General features: G+C 42.7%; 1 protein-coding gene across 8 annotated transcripts in view; it reads right to left on the reverse strand.

Moving 5' to 3' along the window:
* The window catches only part of KALRN (kalirin RhoGEF kinase), a 1,569,312-nt gene that overhangs the window by 1,506,352 nt on the left and 50,700 nt on the right, over positions 1-12,260 (reverse strand). The window lies entirely within an intron of this gene.

The following is a 12,260-nucleotide window of genomic DNA, read 5'->3' on the forward strand; positions in this document are numbered from 1 at the left end:
TGCGGGAGCGAAAAAGACTTTCCCGGGCAGGTTTAAGTAAAAAGAGAACCAGGATGTAAGCTCTAATTGAACAGCACAAAAACTAAGGCAGGCAGAGATACTATCAGCATAAGCGGTTTCTTAGAACAGGATATTGGACAGAGACGTGCAGACGATGAGTACCGCAACTCGCCTCAAGACACAAATGAAAGCAGTTTATTCACAGGTAAAATGGTGGATGTTTCATCACAAGACTTTGTTCTATGAGGAGAACATAATGGGATCCTTATATTTGCTGTTATTGGGTATTTACAATCAAAAGCAAGTTGCAGTGCATAATGTGAAGCCACATGCCCTGTACTCAACATCAATGGCCTATGCATCTAACCTTCAAATACCTTAGCTTATTCCACTGGAATTTTGTGGCAAAAGAGGAGCACATTTTACGCCAAGCAAAGGCAAATTATGCGGCATAATGCAGCACATTTTGTGATAGTATTACTTACCTAATTTTGCCATTTTTACACAGGTTAACACTGCCTGGGCACAAGTTTCACCTCATTAGTACCAGTTTAACACTAAACCGACAAAAAGCAACAGAAAGGGAGCATGTCAACTTTTCAACAGGCCTTCCATTGCGCAACAACATGTACCTTTGCGTTTTTAGTGACTTTTCATCCTTTTGAGCTAGAAACAATATTTTTCGGGCTAAAATCTATGTGCAGCAGGTGATGGATTATGGGGCAAAAATGCTACAAATCCACAGTGAGGTGGAAATTGCTACAATTTTGCATGATTCCACTGGCCCTGCTTTTACCTTTTGTTTATAAATTGATTTGTGCTTTTACATTGTACATAACGTGCAACCCTTTAATGTGCATTCAATATTACAATCAGAGCTGAGAGTCATAAAGCCAGAGAAAATAATGTTTTAATTGAGGAAGAGGTATCCGCCATATGGTGTGCTACATAGGTGAGAAATCGGGGAATTAAAGGGACTCTCCAGTCACAGCGGCAGCACAGGTGAGCCCCACTCACTTTTCACTGTGCCTCACCTGGGTTAACCTTAACTAAAAACCAATAGTGCCCTTACCTTTTTGGGGGATTTGGCAGGGCTAAAGGGGGTCGAGGGCAGATTGCCTCCCCACCTTAAAACAACAAGGGCACCGTCAAGCCTGGTTTGCACAACGCGTGTGCAGCTCTTCCCAGAGTGCCCTGCGGCTGGTGACCCCAAGTGTACAACCTTCCTACTGATGCTTCCCAACGACCACAGTCAGGCCCCAAGGGCCTGGTGCCTGGAAAGCACCAGCATGAGCATTCTGTAGATTGCTTCAAAATCAATAATACGTTAGACATTTTTTGCACACCCTCTAACGTAGTATTTACATGCTGCAAAGATTTGACCATTGTTACTTGCTTACGTGACTATGAACGCACCATTTGCCACTAACTGCCCACAACTCCATCTATAAATAAAGAACATGATGATTTTCTTCCTCCGTTTTGTTCTTCTTAACCAACCTGTGTTACCCCAATGCTGCATTTGTCCGTTCCCAAGTGCGATTCAACATAAATAAATTGCATCTTATCCGTTTGCCAAGGGACTGCCATGAGGCACGGCTGTTAACAAATCCTTAATATTCATCCAAAATTATTCCAACCACGCTCAGCAATGTCAGTATTGAGTGGTATTCAATTTCCTCCTGCAATCTTGAATTCTTTCAATGTCTTCAATGAAACATTCTAAAAATGGCATGAAACATTCTTTAAAATTTTGAAAACTCTATCCTTCCTCCCATTGGAGGGATCAAAAGTTGCCTGTTTCCGCATCCGTTGACAGCGGGCCACGACTTCAATTCTCTTACGGAGTACATTATAGAAATACCCCATGAGGAAGTATAGATACAGAAAAAGCATGTGAAATAACATGCCTCCGTGATATCTTCAATTTTGCGAGATTCACATGACATAAAAATGCACACATTTGACAGTGTCCTAGTTACAACCTTTAAAGGAACTGGAAACTTTTCTGATTTCCAGCTAATTCCCTTCTATAGCCTCCCCACCCTTTTCACTACCCTGCCCACTTCTCTGCCCAGTGCATCACAACAGGCCCTACCCACTCTGGCACTCACAGGGCATTTTCCTCCTTCTCGTCCATAAGCCTCCTCCCGAGAAGCCGACGATCCAACAGCTGTATCAAGCATTGGCATGTTCGACTCCGACAGCTCTCCAGAGAGCTTTGGATAGAACAGGAGAGCCAGGCCAGGCGGCTAAGAATAGCACAGCGAGATCTGGATTCACATTCGAAGCAAGTCCTGCCTCGTGAGCAGCCCTGGAAAACTGACGGCACAAAGTGACCATAAAAGAAGTCACAAAATCTGCTTATTTGGTCATCCATTGTGCTTGTTCTTGCTGCTGGCGAGCTAGTAGACAGTAAACAGGGTTGGCAGCACTTGCTTTTTGGCTTTTTTGATACAATACGCAACAGTGTCTCATATCTCGCTACAACCTGTTTTAGGCGGTTAATGTAAAACACTGTAGCATAGCAGTTTGTTGTTTTTTTTGTTTATTTATTTCCAATATGGTGTTTTTTGATCAATTTCAAAGTTGATAGAAGATCTGCTGGTCAGTCGCATATTTTGGGGTTGCCTACTTCAAAATCAGTATGGGGCCAGTCGCCATAATCAGTTCTTCAGTTTCTACCACAGATTTCAGTTTTTAGTTCAAGGAAGCTAATCCTTAGGCTCCACTGGATGACAGGGGTTAAGAGTTCCTGACAGCACGGGTTCTCCATGACACCTGTTTCGCGATGCCCCCGTGTGATGTGTTTTGTTCACAAACTATTTTCAGGCATTCAACACTGCTCAAGTGTCACTTATCTGTGCTATATTGACAATCAAAAGTGCTAGTCTTGATTATGGTTAGGACTGGAGCAGCAAAAAGGTTTGTAAGACTGGGTGCAAAAAATGTAATGCACCAAGGTCTAAATGCCAAACCATCAAACTCTGTTCTAAGTGCAGCGTTGCAACAAAACCTTAACTTATAGAGCACACTTCTCATTTATTTGGACGGTTTCACCCACCTTGGAACCATTTTTACTCTTTAACAATGCTAAATGCCTCCAGAAGTCTTCAGTGGGCTCACCCAACGTGTATATGTTCCTAACCTTCCAAACAATTGTTTAATTGCATTTACTTTAACAAGGACAGCTGTAAAAAGCCTTTGACTGGTATCATCTCCATGGAGACTAAATAGGTTCAGAGGGATGTATTTACCCTTTTTACCAAGTGGTAGTTAAAATACTGGAATTATGTTGGAGTTCATAATGTATCGGAGGCGTACAAAATCGTTTGTAAACAGGTCTGCATTGCATAGATTCTTCCTTGATGAATTTTGTTGGTTCATTTAATGGAACGGGGGCCACTGCACAATTTTGTAAATGTCATGAAATTTTGTGAAATTGCCCTCAATCGGCTCAAATTTGTTAAAAGAGGCAAATTCTTTCACAAGCAAAATTTCCCTGTAGGTTGATTTTGCATGCTTTGCCACACACAAATGCCATTACTGAAATAGAGGTTTTAGTCTACACAAAACTCTAATGGCATGTAGATCTAGTGAAGCACAGAGTAGGATTAATTACTAGTTAAATACTGTATTACCAGAAAAGCAACTCACTCTTCCTATGTACTGTGTTGTGAGCAGAGAACGCACTTTTGGTCCGCTAAGTACTGAAACTGGTACACAAAAAGATATAAAAGCCACCCCCGCAGTCCCAACAAACCATTCCCTTGACACCGCCTACTGATCTAACAAGGACTATTTGGCAAGAAAAATGAAAAACCTAACACGAAAACAATGTTTTAGAAGCATCCTTTATTATTCCAACTGCCTAATATTTGCTTCTGAATGAATTAAAAACATCTTTAGTTATTACATTATTTATCTAGGTGTATGGGCATATTTTGGATGGATTTGTTATGACAGCATGACAAGTGGGGGAGAATATTAACTTTTAACTGCAAACAATATAAGCAAGCACTGGCAAAGTAATTGGTTGTGTGCTTGAAACCTACCGGCTTTGTCAATGGTTTTTAGTGTTGCTTTTCGGGATCCCTGATGCTGTGCAACATTGCTAAAAAAGAAAATAGCCTAAGAAGCAGATGGCACTGTAATTTTGTAGGTGCGCACACCACTCATGCACCTATAACATTATTCTGCCACTTTATTTAACTTTTAGTTTCAGATCCAAATTGGATTGGGAAGGAGAAGTAGCAGGTGACGGAGGAGGAGTGTGTGGGAGGGAGGGAGCTACACAGTGGGCAGGGGCTACGAGGCAACACAGAGAGTTGGGGTAGGGAAGAGAAGTAAAGGCAAGAAAGCAACATGGAGGGGGCAGGGAGAAGCACATGGGAGATATGGAGCAATACAGGGGGAGAAAAGAACACAAGGGAGACTGCTAAACAAAAAAACACATGAACTCCCATGCTGTGCTTAACTAAAAAATAAAGAGCCTCAAAAGCAATCAGTGGCAGCATAGAAGCCAGACAATCAAAACTGAAGGTAAAGAGTCTGTGCTCCATGGGAGGAAGAAACACAAGATTGACAAGTTGGGACACCAATAAGAAACAGGCTAATGGGAGCGATAGAAAGCTACCTAATAGTAAGCACTGGGCAGGCTTCAAGCTCCTCTTTGTTCTTGGTAAGCCCACAGTATGTCTTTCGCACCAAGACATCGGTGTTATTTGGCAGGCTCGATATGAAACAGATCATAGAGATTGTAGGATATAAATAAACTAAACTGGGTCCTACTGGATTGTATTAAAACAAAAAACATACCAATTCATTTGTTTAGGCACCAACCCCCATGTTCACTAAAGTTAGGCACTTATTAAGTGTGGTGCATATTGCTATTTATAAGAGGGAAGTGGTGCCCACATGCAGCATAACGAGTGTGATTCTGCCACTTCCCCTATTAGCTGGCGGCACAACACAATGCACGATATTCCCCTCATGCCTGACTGACATCAACCCACCACATGGGAAGAAGATCTGTCAGCTGTCTGTACAGACAGTACGCACCAACCAACAAACAACCACCTAAAACACCTCACTGGCTCCTCCCAGTACTGCAGGTGAATACTATCACCCACGAATAGCACGTCACCGCCATTGTGCCTGTATCACTTTACAGTGTCATAGACGGATTTCATAAAGTGAAGCTGTGTATGGATGCAGATCATCTGCCTGGTCCAGAACCACTTGTGAGCAATTTCACGAGGAAAACATAAAGGAATAAAGCATATACTCAATGAAAAGAAACTTTGAGGGACTGAGTGTGATGCAGGCTGTCACAACCTTGCCACTGTGTTTGTTGTGGTGAAATGCTGCAAGTAAGAGCTTTACTATATGGTGCAACACTTGTTTCATATTATCCATATCACTTTATAAATTCTCTGCCCAAGTAGAAAATGTTCATACAATCTGGACAGAGGTAAGTTTTTTTTTTTTGTTGAAAACATATTTTATTAATCGATTGCACAGGTGTTACAGGACCCTGAATATCAGAGTCGACAACAGATTCACATTGCAGCATATCTCTATAGCAATCTATTTGTACATGTGCCATAAATATATCTTGAACAATAACAAGACAGAGGTAAGTTTTGACCTTGAGAAATCCATCACTCTCCTGTGACCCCACCCCGTTTGACTGATGGCTGGGCATCATGCAAAACACTCCACGTAAACAATCTTGCTTTTAAACGCTTATTCATCATTCCGTTCACCGCACCGTTAGGGCCCGAAGAAGCTGGATTTCTCAAATCCTACTTTGGCAGATTAGGACACTAAGGGTCCGATATACCGTTTGGCAGATGGGTTACTCAGTCACAAATCAGACGGGCATCCTGTTCGCCTTATTACAGGTGCAATATATCCTGTGGCACTTATAATAAGGTGGACGGGAAAGAAGTTACGTTAAAGATGGAGAAACCCACCAGCCAGACTCTAAATCCGGCCTTCAATCTGAAGCAATGGCTGCAAGGTACTAGGCAACACAAGTGAATTGCTTAATGGGGCTGACCCAAATCTCATTCTCTGTGAGAGGTGTTCTCTTTTCATAATACATCATCATATGTGGTCTTCTATCTGCTTCAGAAGCCTTGAAATAATGAAGGGGGATATCAGAACAGTGATGTAGGCCCCCTAATTAACTGATCAGGACTTTATTAAACATGTATTTATAGTGTGGTTTTCTCATAAGATTGTTGGCTATTTACTCGTAGATGGTAACCATGCACATACCTCAGACTAAAGAGCAATTGTAAACAACATTAAGACTGGACACATCATGGGAAGGTCACTGATTGATGCCAGAAGGAACCCACAAATCATTCGTTTAGATCATCTTCGCTCTCTTCAGCACCGTTTCACCATCTCTCACTGCTTCTCCAGGTCGGTCAGTTCATTCCACTCAGACAGCTATGGGTTATGTAACATTTATTTGATATACAGCAGACATTACAAAATATTAACTGCTGGCCATTTGAGTGTGAAATTAAGGATAGATCTGGCATTGGCAAGAAGTTCAATGACTCAGTATTTTATAAACAAGCAATTGCAATGCAATAGTTCTCGCATTTGCGAGAGTTTGAGCTATTGGCATTGTAAATGAGAAGGGCTTGTTTATGTGTTTGGAAAACCTGCAAGCGGTGCACATAAATAAAAGGCATTGTCATTTACAATGCCAATAGCTCAAACTCTCGCAAATGCGAGGCCAATTGCATTGCAAATACTTTGTAGAACCACTCGGAGCAACCAGGAAGGACGCCCGGGGTAACGACGGACAGAGAGTTGCCTCACGCCCTGAGTTGTTACCAGGAGCGGTGGGTGGTATCCCTGATTTGGCACGGGTGATTGCCAAGTATCCCTGTAGTGTTTTCTAAAATATAATATGCAGGTATACAGTTGGTTGTATCGTTCCTCTATTTAGGTCTCGCCTGACCCAGCGCATGCGCTGGTCTGGCGAGACTTATTGAGAGGGCTCCAAAAAGTGCTACCAGGCCAGCAAAGAGCTACAGTGCATGTGCGCGGCCGCGCGCGCCGCGCTTTACCGCGATTACTTTAACTTTAGCAGCCGCACGGCCGCTTTGATGTTTGATCGTGATCGCGATCACTTTCGCAGCCGCACGGCCGCTTTGCATAGCCAATAGGTTATGCAACTGTTGCATAGCTAAACACTTATAAGGTCCCAAAGGCGAGACCTATTAGCTATGCCAATGCTTGTTTTGTCTTTGTGATTAAGTTTCACTTATTCACGAATCAGTTGCAGTAGTAACATACTATGGTCCTGAAGAAATCTATGATCACAGATTTGATCTAGGTTGGCTGAAACATGTAGACCACATTTTTTTCATCAGCGTGTTCGCTGATTTGCTCAGACCGCGCTTTTGCTGCTTTTTTAACCTTGATACCTCGATACTCTCAATAAACATATTTTCTCTCCCGGTAGTCAATTTTAATTTTACACTTTGACACTGCACTATATATTATTCACCGCACTATGGGCAGCCTCATCGATCTTTAGGCGATCCTCTGTGTACATCTGAAAAATCAGCGAGCTCTTCCTTTGACATTTATAAGGGGTTGCAGCTCCTTAACTGCACCAAGTTGCGGTTAAGAAGACATCCCATATGATGAAGCATGCCACCTCGGTGGGTGATGGGATTCTGTCCTCTTTAAGAGGACTTCCTCTATAGTTGTTTGTCCTGTTGCGTATTATCATTCAGTTTTCCATACTTTTTGCATACTTTTTTCTCACCAGACCCGCGGACTCATTGTTTGTGTGAACAGGGAGGGGCACCAGAAATGAAGTCCGAGTCACATACTGGAGTACATTTAGTTAATTTTATTGGTGACAAAAGTAAAAGTGGCCATCAGCCAAATTAATTTAATGATTTTTTGTTTGGCGTACCTGCTAAGCTCCGGAACACAGAAGACCCTGATTATATTTTCAGGACTGGATTTGCTTGACCCGTACTATGGGGTAATCTCGTGACTGTTACAGAAACACGGATGAAATTACACTATATGCTACATGATTGTCTGAGCCCTGATGAAGTTCCTTTGGTCGAAGGAACGAAACGCGCTGGCTGATGGCCACTTTTACTTTTGTCACCAATAAAATTAACTGAATGGACTCAAGTATATGACTCGGATTTCATTTCTGGGCCACCTTCCTTTTCTAAAAAGATTTGATCACCTCTGGATTCCAGTGGCATTTAACAGCGGCGTGTGCGGGAGTAGATGCACAGAACACTACATTTTTACCGAGAGGGATTGATGTGCTGAACCATTGGTCAGCTGTTGAAAGAATTGTTGCATTGCAAATACTTGTTTGCCTTCCTATGGGGACAAACACTCACATTGCCTCCCCCAACCTATTGGCCCCTCACCTGCTCTGGACACGGCACCGGGTGACTTCTCTGGCCGCCAACAGCGGGGGCTGAGGAAAGCAGTTAATCACGCACCTCCTGCCTCTGTTGCTGCTTTCCGTGGCCACAGTACCAGTGCAGAGGGGAGCAGATGAACGTGGAGCAAAAGCCACGGTCTATGCTGGGCCACTGATACATGTAGTGCTGCCGGACCAGCGGGAAGACACCGGGGGCTCAGGAAACGGGAGGAGTCATGACACAGCAGACTTTCAAGATTAACCCACTGTATCGTAACCTAGCAGCCAGCTCAAAACACCCAACCGCAACTGACATCACCGGGCGCATTCATCTCCAGCATCCTTCAGCGACGAGAGGGAGGCAGCGCTTTGTATGATCAGGACCCCAAGAGTTTTGACGTGATGGAACAGTAATTAAAAAAAAGAATGATGAAAGCGGGCGCAACTTATGTACATTGCGGCCTATAAAACGGGCGCCATGGTTCTTATATTTAAAAAAAAAAAAAAAAAAATATAAAGCACGGCGCCTGTGCATGTTTAACTTATGTGCATGGTGGCCCGTGAAGCAGGCGCCATGGTGAAAAAAATAAAGATGAAACCAGCACCATGCTAGGCGCCCTGGTGACATAATATCAATATAAAATAAAACAAGTAGTCCCTAAACCTGACATAGGAACAGTTGCAGCGTAATAAAACTGTTGCTAGTCGGTGCACCTTCAGATAAAACTGAAGTGATGTTTCGGGAGCACCAACCAATAAGGAGCCCGGAAACCAGAGTAACACATAAATTAACCAATCTCAAGCAACAGGCGGGATTACACGTGTTATACTGCTTACAGCAGGTCTTGCAGACCGTGCATGTAGGCAAAAGGTTTCCCCTAAGTGCTTTTAGGTCCAAGAGGAGGGGAGAACGACAAATGAAGAAAGGGAACCTCTTATCTGACCTGTCTTATTCTTATAGAATTAATCTCTTGAGATTAATTCTATAAGAATAAAACAGGTCAGATAAGAGGTTCCCTTTCTTCACTTGCAGACCGTGCATTCACGCTGCCTAGGTTCAACCTAAAAAGTAACATGTTTTGGCTCCCCTCCATGACCATGCGGGCAACATTTTGTGCTGGTGGCACCCTAAGTAACCAACCACCTAGCATTATCCTACCTTACATCTGGTCAATAACAAATACACAACATATGTAAAGCCCAACAAAGCACCCACTGGGTAAGGGAAGTGTCCAACAGAGGTGGTGAATGGTGGGAACTTCTTGTGGTAGATTCAAGTGAGCTGCAGTATGACTTTTCTATAGATATTAAAACCTCTTCAGACTACATAATTTGTTTTCTTTTGCTTTGCACAGCTCTTCACTAGTCTGAGGCATATATAGTACCCATTCAATTAATAAAGGTTTATTCAGTTTACTACAGTTGCTAGTGGGGTCAATGTTTCACTGGAACACTTAAAACAAGCATTGGCTAAGCCAATAGGTTTGGACAATGTGAAAGATATTGGCTTTGTAAATGTATTTTAGTCATGTTACATAGCAGCACAGCTGCTGTTTAGCATGGCTGAAAGTCCTTACAAAAAGTGGTATGATACTGCTAGCGTCAAAAGATTAAAAAGTCCCTCTGTAAGAAATTCTAGAAACATATGTTGACCCTCAATAGCTAATTTATGATGGTTTAATTTGATATCAGAAAACACTGCACACATCTCCCCAGTTAATAAACTGACTGTCGCTCGTGACGTCCCACTTCATGTCCCCACCACTTTTTTGCTATTGTACGCCAACACTGTCATTTTACAGGTTTTTTTGGGGGTTTTTTTAGTGTCCAGCACTTGTAATATTGATATAAAAGAGAAAGTGCCAACCAAAAAAGCTGGATAATGTGAGTTTGTGGCCCCAGCAGAGAACTACTAAAAATGCCAACTGGAAGGATTTGTCCAATTATAAGCTACTTAATAAGGAAATTGGTAGATTTGCTTTTTACAGCCTATGGTACAAGACATAGAAAAGTGAGAAATAGTATAAAACTCCGACTGGAGGCTTCATCACGAAGAAGTCATTTTATGCGGAATCAGTTTGTTTGGATTTCTTCTACATGTGGGAACCGGCAGCAAGCTGGTCCTTTGCAACTAACTCACCTTGTGTGTCCTTCAAAGTTTTTTAAGGCTGATAAATATTACAATTATTGGTTAGTGAAATTATTTGCGGCGGAAACAGATTTAGTCTGTGAACGGTCATGCCAGATGGTCTAACCCAAATTCGTAACTCAGAGGGCGGGACTCTCAGTACAGTTGTCATCACACATGTTGTGAGGTGCAAGCACATTGTAGGCCTGCAGTAGGAGCGCACAGGTAAATGTGAAAGGGGACGAGAGAGACGGGGCGGAACACAGGGCAGAGCAAATGTATACAGAAGGAGCAGATGATAAGAAATAGGAAGGACAGACACTGGGAGGAGAATGGCGAAGAGTTGATCTGTAAAGAGAAAGCAACACCGGGAAATTAACATAAAAATTCCTCTCACTTTGAGGTCAGAAAAAGAAAAGTAACAAGGAGCCCTTGGAAAACAACATCTGACATTGGATCTCGATATTTGAATGCACAGCAAATGTGACGAGATAAGAACAAGATTTACAGGCCTGTTTACATCAATGGAGCTCGGAGCACATGAATATGTGAGCGCTCGTGTGAAGTGCTCTTTAACACAGAAATAAGAAGCTCCTAAAACAGTTCCAAAATGGGAACAGTAAATGGATAGTAGTAATTGGTCCATGCTCTCGGGGAGGGCTACCCACAGGAAGAGGTATGACACATGCATGCCATGGACAAATGGGGAGAGAGAATATGAGAGCGAAGATGGGTCTGGCAAATGGGAAGCCTATGGGCGGGATAAAGCCTACATATTAAATACAACAGGTCTCTTCAACACAGTGCATGCATTGTCTAGCCGAGACCTAAAAGTGCTCTTTTCATGATAAAACATGCACAAGATAAGAGCTGCGCCCACCAAATTAGCTTCCCTAGAGAGCAAAGTTCCTTTTGTATGGATGGTCCCTCACAGTTGCAGACTAATCAGAAGATTCTTTAGCACCCTATGCCCGCTCACGTGCTAGGAACTGTTAATCAGCACCATCAAGAGGGCTTCAGCCACAAACCTTATTTTATCACCCCCCTTCACCCAAACCCTAAGCTCTTGCGGAAATGTGGAAGTGTACAACCAATGGTCTACTGCCTCCTCCCCTGTCTACTCTTTTTCCAATGCGAGTCGCTGTGGAAATATTGGCAGTATGGACTTTTATGTGGAGGTGTGCAAAGATTTTTCTCAAGCTTTGCAAAGTTCTATAGAAAATGTTGCAACTTATAGAATTTGCAAAGTTTTACACTATACACATTTGCATGAAAATTATCACTTTTACAACATTTTGTCATAAAGGGAACATCTGCATGTGTTGGCAGCAGTGCGAAGAAAAACTTTCCAAAGCATACCTTTTAAAGAAAAGTCTGTGTAAGTCTTTATAGGTTGGACATCAATGCACAGAGAAACTATGCCTACATGAGGTGAACTACAAATCGTTGCTACTGACAATTAGTGCACCTTACAATAGCTTTCTCGTCTCGGCTCCCTCATTGCCAGGGTGCTTGCACTGTATTACCAAAGGCTTCCATCATTTGTACGCGACCAGTAGCCCATGTAAATGAGAGAACAACCCTTTGTAATCGTGCCAGCACTATCTGTAAAATAGAGGGAGCAAAAAAACCTTAGGCAGCCCCTACTGTAATATCAAAGTGCCGTGGGGGTGGGGGTGGCACTTTGTATATATAACACAT

This window comes from Triturus cristatus, chromosome 3_2, assembly GCF_964204655.1.
Source record: "Triturus cristatus chromosome 3_2, aTriCri1.1, whole genome shotgun sequence".
Lineage (NCBI taxonomy): Eukaryota > Metazoa > Chordata > Amphibia > Caudata > Salamandridae > Triturus > Triturus cristatus.